Genomic DNA, 26,105 nt, shown 5'->3' with positions numbered 1-26,105 from the left:
AGGACATCTTTAAAGTGTTCCCTTTTCATCTTACACCTATGCCTTCCACTCTTGGACTCCTCAACTCTTGGAAAAAGACTGTGACAAGATTATAGTGTGAGACAGGTGCTAAGAATTAAACAGAGCAATGGATTTGTGTGAGGGCTTGAATTAGTATTTGAAATTTAGGGTTAAGATTAAGAACAAAGGTTTCAGGACGAGCTTGATTGGAGAGAAGGTTTATGGAAATGGAAACAGACCAGAGTCATAGAATCTAAAGTCAAAGTAAATTTATTTCTTCATTCTCAGGTACTTCCTGAATGCATGTTCATGGTCTTCTGCTGTCCTAGCCCACCGATTTTGAGGTTCAATGTGTTGTGCGCTCAGAGATGCTCTTCTGTACGCCACAGGTGAAACCACGTGGTCATTTGAGTTTCTGTTACCGTCCTGTCAGCTTGAACCAGTCTGGCCGTTCTCCTCTGACCTCTCTCATCAACGAGGCGTTTTCACCCACAAAACTGCCGCTCTCCGGATAGCTTTTTTTTTGTTTCACCCGCCATTCTGTGTAAGCTCGAGAGGCTGTGGACGGAGGTGAGGAGAAATCTCTTTCACCGAGTGGGTTGTACATGGTTGAGATTATCAGCTATACAAGACTGTGATCAAGGATGAAAGATCAGCTTTATTCATCAGATGTATTTACATGCATTAGGAACTTGCTGTGATGTGTTGGTCAGGGCACGATATGCCACAAAAAGAACAACATTCAGCAAGTATAAACAATAGAGAATTATGTAAAACTACATTTTGGCCCAGTGGACTACATTGGCCGGTGAACCCACCTATTTAACCTTACACGAATCACAGGACAATTAACCAGCTGACCACCACACCTTTAGAATGTGGGAGCACTCAGAGGAAACCCATGCATCATCCCTCTCATCCCCATCCTCCCGCCTTCTCCCCATAACCTTTGACGTCCTTACTAATCAAGTACTTATCATCCTCTGCTTTATGTATACCTAATAACTTGGCCTCGACAGCTGTCTGTGGCAATGAATTCCACAGATTCACCAGCCTCTGGCTAAAGAAATTCCTCCTAATCTCTGTTCTAAAAGTTTCAAAGAGATTTTGCCCCACTAATTTTTTATATATAGATAGATGTGTGTGTGTGTGTGTGTGTGTGTGTGTGTGTGTGTGTGTGTGTGTGTGTGTGTGTGTGTGTGTGTGTGTGTGTGTGTGTGTGTGTATATATTTAAAATAGTTAAGTTAAATAAGTAGTGCAAAAATAAAAATTAAAAAGTAGTGAATTTAGTGTTCACGGGTTCAATGTCCATTCAGAAATCGGATGGCAGAGGGGAAGAAGCTGTTCCTGAATCATTGAGTAGGTGCTTTCAGGCTTCTGTACCTCCTCCCAGATGGTAACAATGAGAAGAGGGCATCCCCTGGGTGATCAGGGTGTAGTGTAGTGTAGTGGTTAGCTATTACAGCGCCAGTGACTCGGGTTCAATTCCCGCCACCGCCTGTAAGGAGTTTGTATGTTCTCCCCGAGACCCTGTGGGTTTCCTCCAGATGCTCCAGTTTCCTCCGACAATCCAAAAGCGTAGGGGGTAAGTAGGTTAATGGGTCACATGGGTATAATTGGGCAGGACAGGGTCATTGGTCTGGAAGAGCCTGTTACTGTGCTGTCTCTCTAAATAAAAATAATAAATATATGTGCTATATAAAAACTAGAAGCTAACTCATCTGACTAAAGGCTGACAAATCCCTGGAATTCATGTCCTGTGTAACAAGATTGTAAAGAAATGGCCACTACAATATTGCTTGGTACAGCTCCCAAATTTTGGTCTTTACCTACACAAATTTCCTGAGCAGCGTATTAAGACAGACCCTAACGCAAGCATAAAGCAGTGAGTCAGCACGAACAATTCCGAACATGAAACCAGCCTTGAATGCTTCTCATGTATCTTGGTGTCAACTCGAAAAATTTAAATTTCAGCTCGTTTAACCATCATTCATGCATACGAGCCCAAGCCTGTTTAAGGACCAGCAATTAGGATAGCATTTTTAAATTTTAATGTGCCTTACACACGGCTTTAAAAAAAGGCATTGAAAAAAAACGTGAAGTGCAGAGCAAGTCTCAGTCAGGTCAATTTTTTTCAAAACAAAAGCTAACAATCACAATAAAACACGAGATAAATGGCTGTGTTTCTGTTGCACTGGGAATCCCAGTGGTGGGTGAAGTAAGTACAATTGCCATTCTTGGGAATTCTTGAGTTCCCCAATATTCTTCTTCACCTCCGTTCAACATTCCATGACCACTTTAAGCCAAGCATTTGACTTGCATTTAACTTGCATCTGTGTCTCCCCGTAAATATGGAAGAAATTCTCTTCTCGCTGCTACCATCAGGAAGGGGGTACAGGAGCCTTGGGTCCTGCACCACTAGGTTCAGGAACAGTTATTACTCTACAACCATCGGGCTCCTGAACCAATGAGTTTATAGGCTGTGGGATAAGTTCAGTGTTGAGGGGAACTTCCCTCACCTCAATACTGAACTGATCCCACAACCTATGAACTCACTTTCAAGGACTCTACAACTCATGGTCTAAGCAATAATTCATTCATTCAATCACTTTTTATTTACGTACTCTATGTATCTATTTATTTATTTATTTATTTATTTATTTATTGTCTCTTTGTTTATCTATCTATTTAGTTAAACATTTATTATCCTTTTTTATTGTTTGCACAGTTTGCCTTTTTCACAAACAAGAGAAGATCAGCAGATGCTGGAAATCCCAGCAACACACACAAAATGCTGGAGGAACTCAGCAGGCCAGGCAGCATCTATGGAAAAGAGGACAGTCGACATTTCAGGCCAAAACCCTGAGGCAGGACCAATGTCTTTCTCACATTGGTTATTTGTCAGTCTTTATTTGTGTGCATTTTCATTGATTCTATTGTATTTCTTTGTGAATGCCTGCAAGAAGATGAATCTCAGGGTAGTATTTGGTGACCTATGCGTACTATGGTAATACATTTATTTTGAACTTGGAACTTTGAAATTCCATGCTAAGATTCAGATGTCTGAGAAAGTGGTTGGGGCAGGTTACATTAACAATTTAGCTGTTAAATAACTGTTAGATATGGATAAGAAAGGTTTAGAGGGGAGACACCTAAGCACCGGCGGATGGGATTAGCTTAGCTGGGCAACATGGCCAGCACCGATAGTTTAAGCGGAAGGGTCTGTTTCTGAGCTGTAACTACTCCACAGGAACAGCTTACAAGTGCGATGGAATCCTCTCTGTTTGCCTGACTGATTGCTGGTTCCCAAACGTGTTTTACACCATGGACCAATACCATTAAGCAAGGGGCCAGTGCACCCCAGGCTGGGAACCCCTTGACATAAGGTGACTTCGACAGGAAATGATAAAGGAGTGTGGTGGGATGGGTTAATTGGTGAAGTAGTGTGGTAAACTGGGTTAATTGGTGAAGTAGTGTGGTAGGATGGGTTAATTGGTAAAGTAGTATGGTGGGGTGGGTTAATTAGTAAAGTAGTGTGGTGGGATGGGTTAATTGGTGAAGCAGTGTGGTAAACTGTGTTAATTGGTTAAGTAGTGTGGTGGATTGGGTTAATTAGTAAAGTAGTGTGGTGGGATGGGTTAATTGGTGAAGCAGTGTGGTAAACTGTGTTAATTGGTTAAGTAGTGTGGTGGATTGGGTTAATTAGTAAAGTAGTGTGGTGGGATGGGTTAATTGGTGAAGCAGTGTGGTAAACTGTGTTAATTGGTTAAGTAGTGTGGTAGGATGGGTTAACTGGTTAAGTAGTGTGGTAAGCTTGTGTTAATTGGTTAAGTAGTGTGGTGGATTGGGTTAATTAGTAAAGTAGTGTGGTGGGATGGGTTAATTGGTGAAGCAGTGTGGTAAACTGTGTTAATTGGTTAAGTAGTGTGGTAGGATGGGTTAACTGGTTAAGTAGTGTGGTAAGCTTGTGTTAATTGGTTAAGTAGTGTGGTAGGATGGGTTAATTGGTAAAGTAATGTGGTGAGGTGGGTTAGTTGGTAAAGTAGTGCGGTGGACTGGATTAATTAGTAAAGTAGTGTGGTGGGATGGGTTAATTGGTTGAGCTGTTGATCAGCCTGATGGGTTGGGAGAAGTCACTATTCTTGAGAAACGGTGAACACAACCAACATTGAACCTAGATGAAGGCTGCAAGGTTGAATGCTCATTTCCCTCCACAGAGTCTTCCTGACCCACCAAGTTCCTCCAGCTTTCTGTGAGTTACAACGGGTTGGGGGGTTAACTCCACATCCACATCTAGAGTCTTCAACATAAGTAAGGGCAATTGCAAGAGTAGATATGAAGGTGGAGTTATGCCAATTTGGAGAAGGGATTTCATAAAGGAGAGAAATCAAAAGATATCAGGGATAATGTTAAACTGAAAGGTAAGGCAAGGACTTAGTGGTAGCCCAGAGGATTGGGAATATTTCAGACCTAGGTTGATTGATGCTTGATCATCCAGGGTATGAAAGGATATGGGCAGCAGGCAGGAGATTGCTTAGAGGAAAATGGATCAGCTATGATGAAACGGCAGAGCAGACTCGATGGGCCAAATGGCCTAATTTGGGTCCTATATCTTATGGTCTTATATTCAGGAAACAATAACAAAAAGCTACAAGCACATAAGAAAAATCATGAGTAAACATTACTTCTTTTAATTTAGGAAATTATTTGCAGTAATGAGCCCTTCCAGCCCAATGAGGTCACCCCGTCCAATTACACTATGTGACTAATTAACCTGATAACCTGTACGCCTTTGGAATGTGGGAGGAAACCAGAGCACCTTGAGGAAATACATGAGGCAAAGGTACAAACTCCTTACAGACGGGTCGCTAGAGCTGCAATAGCTTTATGCTAACCGGTACAGTACCATGCCACCATCACTGCTGTTCTTTCACCTCTTAAATCCCAGAATTCCCACCTAAGACCTTCCCACTGTCCAAGTGGAGATACAAGAGATTGCAGAAACTGGAATCCGGAGCAACAATCCATGCGCTGAAGGAACTCGAGCAGCATCTGTGGGGAGAAAGGGATTGTTGACATTTCTGGTCAAAACCCAGGATCAGGAAGAACTACCTGATTCCTTCTTAGCAGTTGGCGAAGGCCATCCTCGAGGACAGCTTCACAGGCGGTGCCTCGAGAAACCGGCATCCATCATTAAGGGCCCTCATCACACAGGTCATGGCCTCTTCTCATTTGTACCATCAGGAAGGAGGTACAGGAGCCTGAAGACGCACACTCAGCATTTTAGGAACAACCCCATCCCCTTCCGCCATCAGATTTCTGAACAGACCCATAAACACGACCTCATAATTCTACTTTTGTTTGCTTTATTTATTTATTTTGTTGGGTGTTAACGCAAATGCAGCGTTCCACGGGGCACGTGAGAAACAAACTCGAATCTTGAATAAACTCGAATCTTATAAAACGTTCGTGTCTTTGCACTGTACTGCGGCCACGTAACAACAAATTTTATGCATCGCGTGGGAGAGGAAAGCAGGAAGGAGGATAGTAAACTCCATTCTGATTCTGTTTCTGAATTTTAAACCATTCCACCACAGTAAGAGATTTCTGAGAGCAACCAATTCCTGAAAGGAAATTTAAAATTACATGCCCTTAATTTCCACTGAGCTAGAACTCATTATCTGTGTAAAACAAACGTGAGTGTTGAAGAGAGTCAGGTGTGTGCTGCCCACTTACACTAAAATGAGCCTTTTTCCACATCAAACAAAACATTACAATCAAGGCAATTAAAATGCTGCATTGTGTAATGTAATGCTTTGGGAGTCATTTTGCAGTGTTTACATTGCAATGTGCATCTTTACTTCAAATAAAATACTTCACATTAACTTTTCTGAAACAAGGTTTTACTGCACCCAGTTGACACCGAGTAAAAAATTCATGTGCAAACTCTGATGCACTGGAGATGTTTTGTGAAATTAGCTGCATTAAATTGTCTGCTCAGCACTGGGATGGTGTCATGGCTTCTCACAGTGCCAAGTCAGCAGCAAATATTTGAAATAGTACTTTAGCAATTCTGGTTCCTGTGTGAGGTCATCCATTTTGAACAAGAAAAGTACGGGAGCAAGTAATGCCTCGGTCCAATGAGTCTTACTGGGCCGTGTACGCAACGGTCATTAAAATGCTCTGGATCCAGATGCAGATTCAGATTCATTTATATATTGTGCAAATATATTTATATATAAAAATGTATTTATATATTTGCACATATTGTGCAAAGTCTTCGGCACAAGTAAATAAATTCTGTAAAGTGAACGTGCTTTTAAAACCAATGAAATTAAAAGTTTCTAAATATTGGAAAAAATGATAAAAAGTAAACCAAAAGAAGGAAGAAACTAAATCAAGTCAATATTTGCTGTGACCACCCTTTGCCTTTAAAACTGCATCAATTCTTTTTGGTACACGGCCATGCAGTTTTATAAGAAAATCGGCTGGTAGGTTGTTCCAAGCATCTTGGAGAACTCGATTGACAATAGACAGTAGGTGCAGGGGTAGGCCATTCGGCACTTCTAGCCAGCACCGCCATTCACTGTGATCATGGCTGATCATACACAATCAGTACCCCGTTCCTGCCCTCTCCCCATATCCCTTCACCCCGCTATCTATAAGAGCTCTATCTAACTCTCTCTTGAATGCATCCAGAGACTTGGCCTCCACTGCCTTCTGGGGCAGAGCATTCCACCTATCCACCACTCTCTGAGTGAAAAAGTTTTTCCGCATCTCAGTTCTAAATGGCCTACCCCTTATTCTTAAACTGTGGCCTCTAGTTCTGGACTCACCCATCAGCGGGAACATGCTTCCTGCCTCCAGCGTGTCCAATCCCTTAATAATCTTATATGTTTCAATCAGATCCCCTTTCATCCTTCTAAATTCCTGTGTATACAAGCCCAGTCGCTCCAATCTTTCAACATATGACAGTCCCGCCATTCCGGGAATTAACCTTGTGAATCTATGCTGCACTCCTTCAATAGCAAGAATGTCCTTCCTCAAATTTGGAGACAAAAACTGCACACAATAATCCAGGTGGGGTCTCACCAGGGCCCTGTACAGCTGCAGAAGACCTCTTTACTCCTATACTCAATTCCTCTTGTTATAAAAGCCAGCATGCCATTAGCTTTCTTCACTGCCTGCTATACCTGCATGCTTGCTTTCATTGACTGATGTACAAGAACACCTAGATCTCATTGTACTTCCCCTTTTCCTAACTTGACTCCATTTAGTTAGTAATCTGCCTTCCTGTTTTTGCCACCAAAGTGGCAACCTCACATTTATCCACATTAAACTGCATCTGTCATACATTTGCCCACTCACCCAACCTGTCCAAGTCACCCTGAATTCTCATAACATCCTCCTGACATTTCACACTGCCACCCAGCTTTGTGCCATCAGCAAATTTGCTAATGTTACTTTTAATCCCTTCATCTAAATCGTTAATGTATATTGTAAACAGCTGCGGTCCCAGCACCGAACCTTGCGGTAACCCCACTGGTCACAGCCTGCCATTCCGAAAGGGACCCGTTCATCGCTACTCTTTGTTTCCTGTCAGCCAGCCAATTTTCAATCCATGTCAGTACTCTGCCCCCAATACCACGTGCCCTAATTTTTGCCCACTAATCTCCTATGTGGGACTTTATCAAAAGCTTTCTGGAAGTCCAGGTACACTACATCCACTGGCTCTGCCTTGTCCATTTTCACAGTTCTTCTTGCTTCTATCTCCAGTACATCAAAACATACAGTGAAATGGTGATGGCAGTAAGAAGGTATGCCCGACATGGTGAGGACCCTCAAGGATGGAAGCCACCTTCACTGCCATTTAATGATGTCCTCGAAGGTGGGGAGGCTTGTGCTCACGATGCGTCATTTGCGTTGATGTCCAACACAACCCAAGGGTGTGCTGTGATGATGTCGACTCAGGCCTGAGAGGCCAGCGTCGGGCACTTTCACACCTTACAAGGCGCGGGACGAAAGACTGTGCGGCGCGCCACTCCTCACACAGACATTTCGCAGTATTGTTCTTTATTTTACGAGGTCGAGTTGCGAGCTCAACACTTCAGCCCGGAACGGATGGAAAGCGTACTCAGGAACGGCCCGACTGGATTTGAACCCGGGAACCTCCGTTCCGGAGTCCCTGCTGATGTCACTGCACCACCGGGGGTGGGGGGGGGGGCAGCCCGCAAGTGTCACCACAGATTCCGGCTCCAACATAGCATGCCCACAAAGTTCAGCAAAGCAACAACAACAATGGAACAACAGCAAAACAAGTCCCTTTCCTCCCTCCAGTACACCCACCCTTATACTCAAACAGTCTGCCAATTCCAGGACAGGCCAGCTCCGAGCCTCCAGCAGACCAGCAGGCTTGCAGACGTCAGGCCTTGGATTCACCAGTGGATTTGCAGACTTCAACCATCGGTCCTTGACTTCTGGACTTCTGTTCGAACTTCAGGCTTCGATCTTTGGTATTGACCCCAGGGCTCACCAATGACAGGAGGCCGAACACTAGGCCTCGAACTCTGAATTCACTGGCTCGCGTACCTTTGACATCACCGGACCTCATTAGTCTTTTCTGAATATGATGAAAAAAGCTTATGCACAGCATTGAGAGGGCATCGCAGTAGGTTATTTGGCCTCTCAAGCCTGCCCTACCACGCAAGATGACCATGGTTGAGTGTGGATCTTCAGGCTCTTGTACCTCCTTATCGATGTTAGCACTGTTCCAGATGGTGAAAGTCCTTCATAATAGAAGCCACTTTCACAACCTTTTATAGATGTCTTCAGTGGTGGGGAGGCTTGTGTCCACTTTGGAGAGTTTACAACCCTCTGCAGCTTCTTTCAATCCAATGCACTGGAGCCTCCAAACCAGACAGTGATGCAACCAGTCAGCACATTCTCCACAGTACAGCTGTAGAAATTTGCTAGAATCTTTGGTGACGTACCAAATCTTCTCAAACTCCTAATGAAGTATAGCCACTGGAATGCCTGCTTCACGATTGTGTCAATGCGTTGGGCCAAGGATAGGTTCTCTGAGATGTTGACACCCAGGAATTTGAAGCTGCTCCCCCTTTCCAGTGCTGGCCCCACAATGAGGACGTGTACGTTCTCCTTCCTGAAGTCCACCATCAATTCCTTGGCCTTGCTGACACTGACAAGGTTGTTGTTGATCTCTCAAGACATTATGAAACATTTTGAATTGGGGTTCTGCTTCATCTGCCAAAAGCAGAATTTCCCTGTGGCCAAGCGTCTTAATTCCAATTCCCATTCCCACTCTGACATGACCTCCTCTTGTGCCACGATGAGGCCACCATCAAGGTGGAGGAGTAACACCTCTTATTCCATGTGGGTAGCCTCTAACCTGATGGAATGAACATCAATTTCTCCTTCCAATATTTTTTTTCCCTTCCCTTCCCTTTTCTTCTATTCCCCACTCCAGTCTCTTATCTCTTCTCACCTCTGCCTGGTGCCCCTCCCTCTTCCCTTTCTCCCAAGGTCCACTCTCCTGTCCTGTCAGTTTTCTTCTTTGCCAGCATTTGCCATCGATCACCTCCCAGCTTCTTACTTCAACTTCCCTCCCCAAACCACCTGACTTCACCGATCACCTTCTAGCTGTTCTCCTTCCCCTCCCCCACCTTTTTTATTCTGGTGTCTTCCCCCTTCCTTTCCAGTCCTGAAGAAGGAAGGGTCTTGGCTCGAAATTTCCATTGATGCTACCTGACCTGCTGAGTTCCTCCAGCATTTTATCTGTGTTGCTTTGGATTTCCAGCATCTGCAGATGTTTCTGTGATTATGAGGCACTTACTTTTTTTTAAGCCAAAGGGACTATCTGGTTTTGTAGTGGTCTAAGTCCTATGCTCTGTGGATTAGATCCGACCACCTGCTGCGATATCTCCTTCTTTGGCTAAGTGTGAAAATAATTGGACATGGGGGCAGGGGGCGGTGGAGATACGTCTCTACCAAAGGAGGTGCAAGGAGCTCCTTCCCTCTGCTAGCCTGCAAGTTACCCTTTGGCAGGGTGTAGCACCTGCTTAGCCCCAAGATCAGACTCACATGAAGCCATGGGAACAGGTCGATGGTCGTACTAGCAGCTGGTGCAGATCACAAGTCCTGGTTATGTGAACACTGACACCAGGCAGACAATCTCTGAAGAATATTGATAATGACTGGGGTCACGCGTCCTTTAAAGACACTGCCCAGAGGAAGGCAATGGCAAACTACTTCTGTAAAAAAAATTTCCAGCAGATACTGCATTCGGTTCTGGTTGCCTCGTTATAGGAAGGACGTGGAGCTTTAGAGAGGGTGCAGGGGAGATTCACCAGGATGCTGTGTGTCGTATGTGGAATGGTTGAGTGAGCAATGGCTCTTCTCTTTGGACCGATGGTGAATGAGAAGCAGCTCGATGGAAAAGTGTAAGACTGAGAGGCATAGATAGAATGGACAGCCAGAGCCTTTTCCCCAGGGTGGGGGTGGCCAGTGTCAGAGGACATCAGCTTAAGGGGAGTGGAGGAACGTTTAGCAAAGATGTCAAAGGGTGTCTTTACCGGAAAGTGGAAAGAGTCTGGAATACTCTGCTGTGAGAGGTGGTAGAGGCAGTGAAACGTAGAATGCCAGAACAGTACAGCACTTCCCACAGGCCCTTCAGCCCATTGGGATTGTGCTGACCTTTCAACCTACTCCTAACCCATCTCTCCTACACAGCCCTGTGCCTATCCAAGAGTCTCTTAAATACCCCTAATGAATCTGCCTCTACCACCACCCCTGGCAGGGCGTTCCATACACATACTTCTCCCAATGTAAAAAAATACCTCTGATATCCCCCTTTACTTTCCTCCAATCACATTAAAATTATGCCTTCTTATACATTTAAGATATTTAAGAGGTTCTTAGAAAGACAAATGGATGAAAGGAAAATGTAGGGTTAGGGCTATGTGCTGTAGGAGGAAGAGTTTAGATTGATATGGAGTAGATTAACATTGTGGGCAGAAGGGCCTGTGGTATGCTGCACCGTTTTATGTGTAACACATGCAAAAATGTTGGAGGAACTCAGCAGGTTGGGCAGCATCTAGAGAAAGGAGTAAATAGTCAATGTTTTGTGCCTAGATGAAGGTCCAGCACAGAAGCGTAGCGGTTAGCACAACGTTTTACAGTACCAGCGACCCGGGTTCAATTCCTGCCGCTGCCTGTAAGGAGTTTGTACATTCTCCCCGTGACCGTGTGGGTTTCCTCCGGGTGCTCCAGTTTCCTCCCACAGTCCAAAGTCGGTAGGTTAATTAGTCATTGTAAATTGTCCCGTGATTAGGCTGGGGTTAAATCAGGGGTTGCTGGGTGGCGTGGCTCGTTGGGCTGGAAGGGTCTGTTCTGTGCCGTATCCCAAAAAATAAATAAACAAAAGTTTCAAGTGTATATATACACACACACCCACACATCTCACTAGGATGCCTAGGACTTTTGCACAGTACTGCGGTAATTTCATGTACCGCATTCTACTGCTGCCACAAAAACAACTTTCATGGCATATGTGAGTGATGATAAACCTGATTCTGAAGTGGGTCTCTGTTGTGGACTGAGAGTGGGAAGTGGGCAGGGAGAGGGGAGGGAGTGGGAAGCACCAGAGAGACATTCAGTAGTAATCAATAAGCTAAATGTTTGCAATCAAATGACCTTCGCTGATGTCTTAGGGATGGGTGTGACTGGACTCTCACCACCCCCTGCCCCTGGCACACTTTCTCTGCCACCTGACACACACCCCTCCCGTGGCACTCCACCCTTGCCACTCCCAACATCCTTTACTCCTGCCAGATTTACAAACTCGGTCTCCACTCCACGTTGACAAACACAGTACCGTGCAAAAGTCTTATGCACCATAGCTATATATCTATATATATATCTGAGACTCTTGCACAGTACTATAAATAAATAAAGTCCCAATGAAGGGTCTCAGCCCAAAACATCAATAGTTGATTCATCTCCGCAAATGCTGCCGGACCTGATGAGTTCCTCCAGTACTTTGTGTGTGTTTCTCTGGTCTTGCACCATCTGCGTGCAGAATTTCGTGTTTGCCGCTGAGAAAATGGCCGCTCAGCTTAAGACCCTGAGTGGGCCGAGGGTCTGAGCTCGACTGAACAGGCCAGCCAATGTGTTCTGCTGCACAATGCTGACTTCAGACTGCGCATGAGAGGGAGGGCGGCCTAGGTGACGGACTGTCTTTGCAACAACACTCGGGCCAAATCAGCCTCTTAGACCCCCAGGTAGCAAAGGGCATCCCTTTCACATTCTCGTTCAGGCTTCCTGAAGTGCAAAAAATGCAATTTTCCCGAGCTGTAATGGTTATGATTATTAGGCACTGATGCCTCTATACATCATCCCCACCTCCTGCTGAGGAGGATGGAAGCATCTCTTGTCAGGCTAATCAAGTGACAGGCAAGGGTTGATGGCCTTCTCTGGTCACTCCTCCTGCCTCGTGGGTATACTCGGAAAAATCAAACGTGTGGCGTAAAGTGAGGAATTGAAGATCCTTGACAAAGCTTTCTTTCACATTCGGAGTTCTTTTCTCTCTCTGCTGCCAAGTTCCTCGAATAAGTTACTTGAACAGATTCTGCCACACCAGGAATCCAGTTTTCTTTCCACAACGATCTGTCATGTGCTGATGTGTGCTGACACCTGTGCTGTCCCGGCTAAGAGAGGTCGACTTGCTGCTTATCCTGTGACTGATTTTAATGAAGGGTCCGTTGCATTGACAGGTCTGTTGGCTCCAGTCCACCACAAGCATAAGCGTGTCTCCAGAACCACAATCCCACTGTTCTTGGAACCAGGAAAAGTGTCTCTGTTACATTTACCATTCTGCTTTATAGAAAGTAGATTTCACCTCCCTACAGGAAAGATATCAATAAGATTGAAAGGGTGCAGAGAAAATTTACAAGGATGTTGCTGGGTCTTCAGGACATGAGTTAGCAGGTAAGGTTGAAGAGGTTAGGACTATATTCCTTGGAGCGTAAGTGAATGAGGGGAGATTTGATAGAGGTGTGCAAAATTATGAGGGCTATAAGACCATAAGACCTTAAGACATGGGTGCAGAATTAGGCCATTCAGCCCATCGAGTCTGCTCCACCATTCCATCATGGCTGAGTCCGGATCCCACTCAACCCCATACACCTACCTTCTCGCCATATCCTTTGATGCCCTGACCGATCGGGAAACGATCAACGTCCGCCTTAAATATACCCACGGACTTGGCCTCCACCGCAGTCTGTGACAGAGCATCCCACAGATTTACAATTCTCTGGCTAAAAGAAGTTCCTCCTTACATCTGTCCTTAAGGTCGCCCCTCAATTCTGAGGCTGTGCCTTCTAGTTCTGGACACCCCCACCATAGGAAACATCCTCTCCACATCCACCCTATCTAGTCCTTTCAACATTCAGTAGGTTTCAATGAGATCCACCAGCATTCTTCTAAATCCCAGTGAGTACAGGCCCAAAGCTGTCAAGTGCTCCTCATATGTTAACCCCTTCTTTCCCAGAATCATCCCCGTGAACCTCTTCTGGACTCCCTCTAATGACAACACATCCTTTCCTGAGATATGGGGTCCAAAACTGTTGACAGTACTCCAAGTGAGGCCTGACTATTGTCTTATAAAGCCTCAGCATTATCTCCTTGCTTTTAAATTCTATTCCCCCTGAAATAAATGCTAACATTGCATTTGCCTTCTTTACCACAGATTCAATCTGTAAATTAACCTGGGGGTTTTGCACGAGGACTAAGTCTCTCTGCACCTCTGATGTATGAACCTTCTCCCCATTTAGATAACAGTCCGCACTATTGTTCCTTTTACCAAAATGCATTATCAGACATTTCCCAACGCTGTATTCCATCTGCCACTTTTTTGTCCATGAGATAGGGTAAATACAAACAGGCTTTTTCCATGGAGGTTGAGTGAGACTAGAACTAGAAGTCTTTGGTTAGTGTTGAAAGGTGAAATATTTAAAGGCAGCATGAGGGGAAATTCCTCACTCAGAGGGTGGTGAGAGTGTGGTGCGAGCTGCCAGCGGAAGTGCCGGATGTGGTTCAGTTTCAACGTTTAAGGGAAGTTCGGATAAGTACATGAATGGGATGAGTACGGAGGGCTACGGTCCACTGCTGATTTCCAGTGCCAGCAGTCGGGGTTCAGCTCCTGCTGCAGTCTATAAGGAGTTGGTACGTTCTCCCCGTGACTGCGGGAGTTTCCTCCGGGTGCTCCGGTTTCCTCCCACATTCCAAAGACGTACTGGTTAGGGTCAGTAAGTTGTGGGCGTGCTGTGGTGACACTTGTGGGCTGCCCTCAGCTCATCACAGACTGCGTTGGTCATTGGCACAAACAATACTTTTCACTGTGTTGTATTGATATTTCGATGTACTGGACACATGATAAAGCTAATCTCTATCTTTTTGTGTTCACCCAACGGCCACACTTTAAGTCGTTGAGCCTCGACCCCCCCCCCCCCCCCACCACCAGAGAATAGGTTTTTCTAATATCTTACACCAGCAGTAGTCCATAGTCACAGAATGAGACAGCACAGACATAAGGCCCTTCAGCCCATTAAGTCTGCAGGAGCCCTTAACCACTCATTTACACTAATCCTACATAAATACAATTTTGTCCTCCTCACCTTTTCATCAGGCTCCTCCCAGAATTTGCTGGCTTGCCTTCACACTTACACACTACAGGCAATTGAACTTCCAAACCACACATCTTTGGGATGTCAGATGAAACCAGGGCACTCAGAGGAAACTCGCACGGTCACGGAGAGGAAGAAAAGATAAAAAAGTTGAGCTTTATTGGTCCCGTGTGCACCGAAGCATGAGGTTGAATGCATCATTTTGTGTCAAATCAAACAGCGAGGATTATGCTTGGGGGAGCCACGGCTACAGCCACGCTTCCAGCAGCAACATAGCATGCCTACAATTCACTAACTCGAACCCATACGTCTTTGGACTATGGGAGGAAACCCACACGGTCACGGGGAGAACGTACAAACCTCTTACAGGCAGCAGCGAGAATTGAACCCTGATCTTATGACTGCCTCGGTAAAGAATTAAACTATCCACTATGATACCATGATGCTGTGAATCAGCACAGACAGCACCCAAGGTCAAGGTCTCTCAAGTTCTCTATTAACTTTGCCACTGTGCTGTCTAGTTTTCAAATACAGCTGTTCCTCCCTTTAGAAACATTCCAATTCCAAATTTGCATTATTAAAACAATTGACTTTTTGGGGCAGTTTACAAACTCTTTCTTCCCCATTTGGACAACCCTTTTGCATTTTAAATTTCCCATGAGAAGTTGTGGAAATCAAAATGCAAACCATTATCATATTTTCTGGGAATGCCCCATTATCAAAGACTATTGGAGTGAGATACACAATGCCCTACAAGACATCTTTAAATGTGAAATACCCTTAGAAAGTAAGACCATATATTTTGGATATATACCTCAAGAATGGTTGAAAAGAGATAAATACTTAATGACTATACTGCTGGTGGCTGGTAAAAAGGCCCTTACTAGGAAATAGTTATCACAGGAGAGCCCAACCTTAAATGTATGAATGGAAATTACAATGGACGTTTACAAAATGGAGAAGATAACAGCATCTGTAATCATAAGTTGGAACAATTTGATTCATACTGGGAAAAATGGTTTAACTACATCATGCCTCATAGGCCTGATTTTATTCTCACAGGTCAATGAATATGTTGTAAAAAAAAATCACTCCCTACTTTGTACATAGTTTTCTTATTTCGATTGTTCCTTCTCTCCTCTCCTTTCTATAAGTGTATACCTCAGATAATTATTATGTGGAGATTTGTGATATATATATGATTAGATGATATATATGTACAGTATCTGAAATACATCTTATGGAAATGTTTGTTTGATAAACTTCAATAAAAAATAAATTACAAAAAAAAATTTCCCGTAATGGAACATTTTCCAAGGATTCATCCTTTTTGTAAATCAAGGATTGCATGTGCTGTTGAATTCTTCTCTTTTTATTGATCTTATTTATTTATTGAGATACAGTGCAGAACAGGCCCCTCTGGGTCTTAGAGTCATACTGCCCAGCAATCCCCCGATTTAACCTCAGCATAATCACAGGACAATTTACAATGACCAGTTAACCTACCAACCGATACATCTTTGGACAGTGGGAGGAAACCAGAGCACCCGGAGGAAACCTGTAGTCACAGGGAGAACGTACAAACTCCTTACAGGCAGCAGTGGGGATTGAACCCTTGCTGATGGTACTGTAAAGTGTCGTGCTAACCATTACGCTACTTCGCTCTTCTCTCCTGAAGGGACTTACTTCCTCTCTCTGACAGTCTGTTTTACCTTAGCTGTCTATACGGGTTTCTGTTTCTCGGCTTGCTTACGACCAGGTATCTGACTATGACTATAAGCACAAGAGATTCTGCAGATGCTGGAAAAGTTGAGCACAAAACGCTGGAGGAACTCAGCAAGTCAGGCAGCATCTATGGAGGGGAATAAACAGTTGATGTGTCATGCCGAGACCCTTCCTCAGGACTCTGATGAAGGTTCAACAATCTGAAGTATTTACTAGCTTTCATTTCCCGTGGACTCGCGTTCAAGGACTCTAAAACACATATTTTCAGTATTATTTATTTACTTACTGTATATTTTTATTTGCAGAGATTGTCTTCTTTAGCACATTGGTTGTTGTTCTGTCTTTGTGTATAGTTTTTCACTGATTCGATTGTATTTCTCTGTTTTCCTGCAAGACAGCGAACCTCAGAGTAGTAAATGGTGACATATAAGTACTTGGATAACAAATTTACTTTGATCTTTGAACTTTGAATGCATTGCTTCCAGGATGAGGCTCCCTCTACTGGCCAGATATGAAATGGCATCAGGTGTCCCAGGTCACCGCATCCAGGACAGGTAAATCACCTGTCGTCCACTCCTAAACATACAACACACTTGCTCACCATCACGAGTATAGAGGCCACTATTTGAAGCAGCAGGAAGGAAGGGGTGAAACCTAAACATTTTTTCCCTCCATCACCAGTGCCACAGCGTCTGCCATATACAAAGGTCACAATTATCATAAATGGCACATAGTTATTCATCCAGGCTATACAGGCAGCACCTTCCTGACCTGTGACTTCACGTACCAGGAGGACAACAGCTTCAGGTGCATGGGAGCACCATCACTTCAAAATTCAAGGTTCAAGTTTCAAAATTGTTGAATGTCATTTCCAGCACTCAAGTGTAAAGGAAAATGAAATAGTTGTTGCTCCAGATCTGATGCAGCACAAACAAAACACAATAAGATAGATAGATAGATACTTTATTCATCCCCATGGGGAAATTCAACTTTTTTTCCAATGTCCCATACACTTGTTGTAGCAAAACTAATTACATACAATACTTAACTCAGTAAAAAATATGATATGCATCTAAATCACTATCTCAAAAAGCATTAATAATAGCTTTTAAAAAGTTCTTAAGTCCTGGCGGTTGAATTGTAAAGCCTAATGGCATTGGGGAGTATTGACCTCTTCATCCTGTCTGAGGAGCATTGCATCAATAGTAACCTGTCGCTGAAACTGCTTCTCTGTCTCTGGATGGTGCTATGTAGAGGATGTTCAGAGTTTTCCATAATTGACCGTAGCCTACTCAGCGCCCTTCACTCAGCTACCGATGTTAAACTCTCCAGTTTACACAGGAACACAGCAATTAAAATACACATTGCAATAGCTTATATACATAGATTATTTGTGTGTCCCCAAAGTGACGCTCGGCACAAGAGTGTCTACAGGAAATGATAAAGTAGTGGTGGTTGGGGTGTACAGGGTGGGTGAGTGGGTGGAGGTGTTGATCAGCCTTACTGCTTGGGGAAAGTCCCTGATGGGAGTGAGACAGACAGTCCATGAGAAGGGTGGATGGGATCCTTCATGATGTTACTGGACCTTTTCTGGCATGTTTACGTATATATACATGTCCTTGATGGTGGGCAGGCTGGTGCCGATGATGCGTTGGGCGGTTTTGACTGCCCATCATAGAGCCTTCCTGTCTGCCGCAGTGCAGTGTCTGTATGGTGCAGGATGCTTTCTACCATGCATCTGCAGAATGACAAGAGTATCGTCCAACTCACTTCCGCCTCCTCAGAAAGTAGAGGCATTGGTAAGCTTTCCTGAATCTGTAGGACGTGGTCGGGGACCATGAAACTTCTGCTTCCCTTCCAATCTGTACACCATCCCCTCTTGGAAATAAGTCAAGAAGACAACCTTCATCATGAGACCATAAGGCATAGGAGCAAAATTAGGTTATTCAGCCCATTGCATCTGCTCTGCCATTCAATCATGGCTGAATTATTTTCCCTCTCAACCATACCTTGCTGCCTTTTTCCCTATAACCTTGGACACCCTTACTAATCAAGAACCTTCAACTTCGGCTTTAAGTTGATTAAGCTAAACCCGATGATTTGGCCTCCACTGAATAGTAGGATGTCATTTCAGAACAGAGATGTGGAAGAATTTCTTCAGTTGGAGTGTGGTGAATCTGTGGAATTAATTGCCACAGAGGGCTGTGAAGACCAAGTCATTGAGAATATTTAAAATAGAGATTGATAGTTCGGGATTAGTAACTCCCATTACTCATAGAAACAAGTTTTAAACAAGATTTTAAAGAATATCAAGCATAGAAACAGCACTGCAAAGTACAGACACCTTGGCTCACAACGTTGAGTCAAACTCTTAATCTACTCACTACAAGTTTACCTAACCCTTCTCTCCCACACAGTCCTCCATCTTTCTTTCATCCATGTGCCTATCTTAAATGGCCCTAATAATCTGTCTCTACCACCACCCCTGGCAGCACGTTCCATGCACCTACCATTCTGTGTAACCTCTCACACCCCCCTCATAATTTTCCCCAGTATTATGCCCCCTGGTATTAGCCAGCTCCACCCTGAGAAAAATTCTCTGGCTGGCCACTTGACCAATGCCTCTTGTCATCTTGTACTCCTCTGTCAAGTCACGTCTCATCCTCGTTTCCTCCAAAGAGAAAGCCCGAGCTCACTCAGCCTATCCCCATAAGATAGGCTCTCTAATTCATGCAACACGCTGGTAGATCTCATCTGCACCCCTTCTATAACTTCCACATCATTCCTTTAATGGTTAATTCAGTTTGCAATAACTGACCGATTCAAACCTGGCACATTTTAACTAGATTCTTTCGTGGTGTAGGCATTTTTTTTTTGGACCATGACTGCTCCTTTTCTTGACCAGTAGAATTTCAAGAAAACATTGAAATCCCTAAACTAAACCTGTTCCTTTTTTCAGATTTTGATGTTCGTTGTGAAATGTCATATTTAGCAACCTTTGGCTGCTGGACTCAATTAGCTGCCATACCCATCTTGCTTCAGTTGGCAGAACTCAGGCTCCGTTCTCCCTGAGAAGGAACGGCAGGCTCCCTCGCGATCCTCAGAACTCAACTGGTCAACGAGAATCTTCCAGCGTCCCCTGCGTCCTCCATTTCTCATACCTCAGTGAGCTTCTAGCGCGGTCTCCTGACCCCTGGACTTCGTTGTCAAGGTGATGGCTGCTGTTTTCTGAGGCAGTTGCTTCACACCTCCCTTATGTGCTGTTGTTGGATGTGTAGAACTGAACTAAGTGGCTGCAAATTTTAAGCAACAATACCAGGTACCAGTTTTAAATATAAATAGGATGCAATTCCCTCAAATTGTTGTCCATGGCAATTGTTGTACCTACCAATGTACGTTCTGGTCTCAAATCATCAGAACCTTATACAGTTATTAACTCCAGCTAAAAATGAGGAAGTCAGCTAATCCAGGGAAAACAAGCTAGTTTTTAAGGAACAGAGTGCCTGGAACTGATCACTTTTCCCTGACATTTAATTCTTTCTCTGGTGCTCACTTTATAAATAGTTTTGATGAAAATGTCTCCAAATTCCCAAATGTGTACTTGCACTCTCTCTCTCTCTCTCTCTCTCTCTCTCTCTCTGTTATTCTTTGCTTCAGTGTTAAACTATCGTAAATTATTGTGCGTACATTATTATGAGTAATTGTCAGAGAAGACAAAAGATTTTGACTCATTTTAAAACAAATAGAAGAAGGGGCGCCTTTAATACATCAGAGTTCAATTCTGACGCCGGTTATAAGGAACTTATACATTCTCCCCATGACCACATGGGTTTCCTCCAGGTGCTCCAGTTTCCTCCCACGGTCTGAAGACGTACAGGTTAGTAGGTTGATTGGTCATGGTAAATTGTCCTGCGACTAAGTTAATGTTAAATCGGGAGCTGCTGGGTGGCACAGGCTTGTGGGGCCAGAAGGGCCTGTTCCGCGTAAATAAATAATAGCACACTGCAGAATTCCATTTTCCCTCTTGGCTCAAGAAAACGGGCAACTTCATTGCAAGAAGTGAACAGATTGGATGAGCTCAATATTAGTTCTTCAATGATCAACCTTCTGCCATTTCAAATGTAAATTACAATATTAGATTGGCCTGGCAGTATTGATTTTAGGAAGAAAAGTACTGTGGAAGGATTGAAGTCACTGCTGATGCCTTCTGATTCTCTGAACAAAAATCCTGACAATTTTCAACAGCACATTTCACAACGGGGTTTTCTTAGTCAATAAAGAGGTTTAGAACTCTCAACCAAATGAATTTCTGATGATGTCATAGTTGATGATGGTGTGTACCCAAATTAATAGACTTAGTGTTAAAAGCAGATAGCACCTAATTAGCGTAAGATTAACCCCTTGGGTCTCATTACTATTCATATGATTGAACTTCACAGAGCTTCTCTTGGCCTGTTACAGCTGTACAACCACAGAACATTAACACAGCATTCTGTAGACAAATACAGGCCAGCAGAGAACTAAATTGATTTATTAAACAAAAACCAGTGAAAAATATTTCCGTCACTTTGAAGCTCTCTGCGTTCGGTCGTGATGGCATCCTGGGCCTGTCACTTGACCTGAAAAGAATGGCGTTGCTCCCAGGAATTGGGAGCAAGGACGCATTCGTCTCAAGTCCATTGTGCATGGTTATTAGACGCTGACTTTGACCCTCCAATGACCCGAGCTTGCGCCTTTTGCCATAAGTGATGCTGCTTTATAACAAAAGGTCTGCCAGATCCTGAGAAACGTCGTTGCCTAGCAACTTGACCCTTGTCACGGAGCTGGGAACCTTTACAAAACCAGCCACCAGGGTCATCCAAGTGTCAGGGGCTTCGAAATTGTCGGTGCCAAGTATCAGAGCCTTGACAGTCGTGGGCTGCAAAGAGATAAGTTCAATTCTTTTTTCCACGAAGTTTCGAGTATGAGAACTGAATCGCCAAGCACCTCCTCCGCGACGAATGCCACAATTAGATTTCAGCAAACCCGACTTACCACATTAACCATAGTGCCAGGTATTCTATTGTATGTTGCATTAAACCTCATTAATAATTGAACACGGACTCCTCTCAATAGACATCAGTGTGACAAGGGGACGCACCTTTAGAACAAATCAAAGGTAAAAGCTGTGGAAATATGAAAAGGAAATGCTGCTTCCAGTATTCTCTCATAGAAAGATGTGATTTATGACTTTGAGATGATTTCTTCAGGAATGCTGTGACATGGAACCTCTAAGCCACTCTATTTCACTCACCACAGAATTATAATCAGAAGTTACCCAGCAACCTTATAACCACATCAGCAATTCTCAGGGACTTGTTTGACAAATATAATCTAATTCTGTTGCAAATTATTACCCTAAACTAACATGAAAGATTTTATTTGTATTTCATGTGCACTTATCAAAGCGTTGTCATCAAATGCAGATCGGACCACAGATTTTTAATATTTTTCTGGTTGTTGGACTGTACGACACAGGAGCAGAATTAGGCCATTCGGTCCATTGAGTCTGCGCCAGCATTCAATCATAGCTGATTTATTTTCCCTCTCAACACCGTTCCTGCTTTCACTCCGTAAGCCCTGACATCCTTACTGATCAAGAACCTATCATCCTCCGCTTTCAATATATCCGATGACTTCGCCTCCACAGCCATTTGTGGCAACGAATCCCACAGATTCATTGGAATTCTGGCTAAGGAGACTCCTTAGACTGTAGGCGCTTCAGTTTCAGTTTCACACATGCTCTGGTTAAGGAGGCTCCTTCTCATCTCTGTCTAAAGGGACATACCTCTCGAGACTCCCCCACTATAGGAAACATTCACTCCATGTCCACTCTATCTCGGCCTTTTAGTATTTGGTAGGTTTCAGTGAGGTCATCTCCACCGAGTATAGGCCCAAAGCCACCTTTGTTGGCCAGATGGAGCCAGACCGTCTAGAGAGGGGATTGGAGACAATCACGTCACTCTGGGTGTGAAGCCAGGAACAACCTGACTTGGTGAAAACAGCTGACTTTCTTCCCCAGAGGAAACCTGATGGGTGTTTATGCTACCTATTCACTAGTATAGTAACTAACGCTTTACCATGACAGCAGTAATGTCAGGGTACAACTCCCACCGCTGTCTGTGAGCAGTTTGTACCTTCTCCCTATGATCACGTGGGTTTCCCTCGGGTGCTCCAGTGTCCTCCCACAGTCCAAAGTTGAACGGTTAGAGTAGGTAAGTTGGGGGCATGCTATCTTGCTGCCTGAAGCGTGGCAACACCTGCGGGCTGCCCCCAGCGCATCCTAGGACTGTGTTTGTCGTTGACACGAAACAGCGTGTTTCACTGCACGTCTTGACATTTTGGCGTACGCGTGACAAATTGGGGTGGCATGGCAGCGTAGTGGTTAGCATAATGCTTTCGGGTACCGCGTGCAACGTGCTGGAGGGTCTCGCCCGAAACATCGACTGCTTATTCTCATCCGTAGATGCTGCCTGACCTGCCGAGCTCCTCCAGCACATTGTGTGTATCGCCCTAGATCTCCAGCGTCTGCAGACCCTCTTGTCTCTTTGCTTTACAGTACTATCGACCCAGATTCAGTTCCCACTGCTGCCTGTAAGGAGTTTGTATGTTCTCCCCTTGACTGCGTGGGTTTCCTCTGGGTGCTCCGGTTTCCTCCCACAGTCCAAAGATGTACCAGCTGGTAGGTTAATTGGTCTTTGTAAATGGTCCTGTGATCTGGCTAGGGTTAAATCGGGGGTTGCTGGGTAGCACGGTTTGAAGGGCTGTGTCTCAATCAATAAATAAATAAATAGCAGTTGTTTCTGTTGCTGAAATGGGGATGCATAGATACTCAAATTCATGTTGTATTTATTGGTTCATTGGTTCATTATTGGTTCATTCTCAATACTAAGGACCTCCACCATCATACTCTCTTCTCACTGCTGCAATCGGAAATGAGGTACAGGAAGCATAGGTCCCACACCGCCAGGTTCAGAAATAGTTCCCTCAACCATCTGGCTCCTGAACCAGTGTGGATAACGTCACTCACCTCAACTCTGAGCTGACTCCACAACCTACGGACTCACTCTCCAGGACTCTACAACTCCAGTTCTCAGTATTATTTACATTTATGCCAGTGGGGGGAGGGAAGAGAACTCTCAGAGGAAATTGAAACCAGAAGAGCAGGGGTTAAATTGAGAAGGAAGATTTGAGAAGTCGAGTTTATTGTCAAATGCACAACTACGTGCATGACAGGTGCAATGGAAACTTGTTTTCGGCAGCTTCACAGGGACGTGACGTAGGGGACACAACATTCACAAGGAAAGCAAATTCCTACGGTGATACTGGTTAGTGCACAGGATCGGGAAAAGCAGCGGAGGTTTGCAGAGCTGGCCAGTTCCGTCGTGGGCACTATCCTCCCCACTATCGAGGAATCTGCAAATCTCAGAGTCTCAAGAAGGCAGCATCCATCATTAAGGGACCCCATCACCCAGGAAATGCTCTCTTCTCATTACCACCATCAGCAAGGAAGTGCAGGGCCCTGAATACCCCCACTCAGTGCGTTAGTAACAGCTTCTTCCCCTCTGCCATCAGATTTCTGAACGGTCCACGAACACTACCTCGCTATTCCTCTTTTCCACTATTTACTTATATTATTATAGTGATTTTTTACTTATTGCACCGTACTGCTGCAGCAAAAAAGAACAAATTTCAAGACATAGATCAGTGATAGTAAGCATGATTCTAATTCAGATGCTAAACGTAAATGATATCAAATTATGCAAGAAAAGGCACAATTAGAACTGGTTGGGCTGAGTAGTTCTCTGATCTCGTCACTGATTGGCTATGTGGCGAACTTCGTGCATAGTGGTCTGGAATTTTGCTCATAGATTGGACCAAGGTCTACGTGTTTGTTCACAATGATCTTGAATGCTGTGTGTTCGCTTGTGCCGTGACTTTTACTGATGTCCATTCGAGTTGGTGCCCCTCTCGATCTTCATGGGTAGAGATTGGGGAGAGCTGGTCATGACATTTTACAGCCAGATAATTTCATGGATCCTAGTGGGTAGCTTTCTCCCAGTTTGCTGCAGTCAGTCCCCACATTGGATTTTGTAGACCACATTGGTCTTGTCTAATAGCTTAGCTCATTCTTCTGGTCTGCAGAGTACTCTCCTCAATGTAGTTGGTCACACAGTCAATCAGCAACAAGGTTTCCTCCCCAAACCACACTTGAGTTTCCGAAATGACGACCGATCAGCTGATTGAAAAGTATGCAAGCACCAAGGATTTGGAGGACACACCTGTGGTGAACTACATATACCTGTCTGGACACGCCCCCCCCCCCCCCCCCTGCTGACTGCTCCTGTGGCTCCTCCCACTGACCGTGGCTCCTCCCACAGACCCCGGTATAAAGGCGATTGGGGCCTGAGCCCTGCCCTCAGCCTCCAGGATGTAGCATGGGGGTCAATTGCTGCTTGTTCTTTCTTCCAGTCAATAAAAGCCGATATCTCGCCTCACGTCTCAGAGAGTTATTGATGGTGCATCAACACCACAATCAACAGGGCAGTGACGGTGTCTCCTCACGTGGTGATGAAACATTTGCAAGTAAATTGCCAAAATTGGAGAACAACTCAACCCAACCATCAACCACCCGAGTTAGACATCTTCTGAATTACGTCCAACAAATAGAACGAACAGAAAATAAGTCTATTCTAGTGCAAAGTGTTTAAAATGGTCATAGTGATATCGTTCTGAGACGATATCAGTGTTGTGCAGGTTAATTTAAGAAATAAATGGTTAAAAGAAAGTAGTTCTTGCTTGAAAGGGCTCTGAGGGATAAATCATAACAAGTTCAAGTTCAAGTTTATTGTCATCTGATTGCTCAAATATACAAAGAAATGAAACAATGTTCCTGTGTTTTCCTTTGAATCGGAACATAACAGCACTGTTCATGGATCCACGAGCCATTCAGAAATCTGAAGGCAGTAAACCGTTCCTGAATCATTGAATGTGTCTCCACCCTAATGGTAGTAATGAGAGGGCATGTTCTGGATGGTGAGGGTCTTGTCTCTTTTCAAGATGAACCATCCCTTGAAAATGTCCTTGATGTTGGAGAGGGTTGTACCTGTCATGGAGCTGGCTGAATGTTCCAACTTTTTCTGTTTTTATTTCAGATCTCCTGCATCTGCGGCTTTGCTTAACAATTTAACGCATTTCTAGGTGGGGGTGGTGTGTGTGGCTCGAAAAGGAATCTGCAGAGAGTGCTGTTCTGAATCACAATCAGGCTTATAAACACTGTCATACATTGTTGTTTTCTGGCAGCAGTACGGCGCATTACATGAAAGCTACCATAAGTTACAATAAGAAGCATTTTTTTAAAAAGTGCAAAAAGAGAATGAAAAGTGAGGTAGTGTATTGGGTTCCTGGGTCCATTCAGAAGTTCGACAGCGAAGGGGAAAAAGCTGTTCCTAAAATGTTGAGCGTGTGTTGTCATGCTCCTGTACCTCCTCCCTGACGGTACCAATCAGAGGAGGGCATGTCCTGGACGATGAAGGTCCTTAATGATGCATGCTGCCTTCTCGATGCGTCGCCTACTGAAGATCTCCTCTTGACGAGAGAGGCTCAGGGTTTGGGATGTAACATCAGGGTTAGCCCGACCG

At 44.3% G+C, this 26,105-nt stretch overlaps 1 long non-coding RNA gene across 1 annotated transcript; it reads left to right on the top strand.

Moving 5' to 3' along the window:
• Window positions 1-19,421: 19,421 nt before the first annotated feature.
• On the top strand, window positions 19,422-25,794 carry LOC140730107 (uncharacterized). Its single transcript, XR_012099520.1, has 3 exons — window positions 19,422-19,744; window positions 23,024-23,146; window positions 25,620-25,794. It is a non-coding gene; the product is annotated as an uncharacterized lncRNA (long non-coding RNA).
• The last annotated feature ends 311 nt before the right edge of the window (window positions 25,795-26,105 follow it).

This window comes from Hemitrygon akajei, chromosome 7 (genome assembly GCF_048418815.1).
Source record: "Hemitrygon akajei chromosome 7, sHemAka1.3, whole genome shotgun sequence".
In the NCBI taxonomy this organism is placed as follows: Eukaryota; Metazoa; Chordata; class Chondrichthyes; order Myliobatiformes; family Dasyatidae; genus Hemitrygon; species Hemitrygon akajei.
Note: the sequence above shows the minus strand (reverse complement) of the source record. Positions and strands in the feature narration are given on the sequence as shown.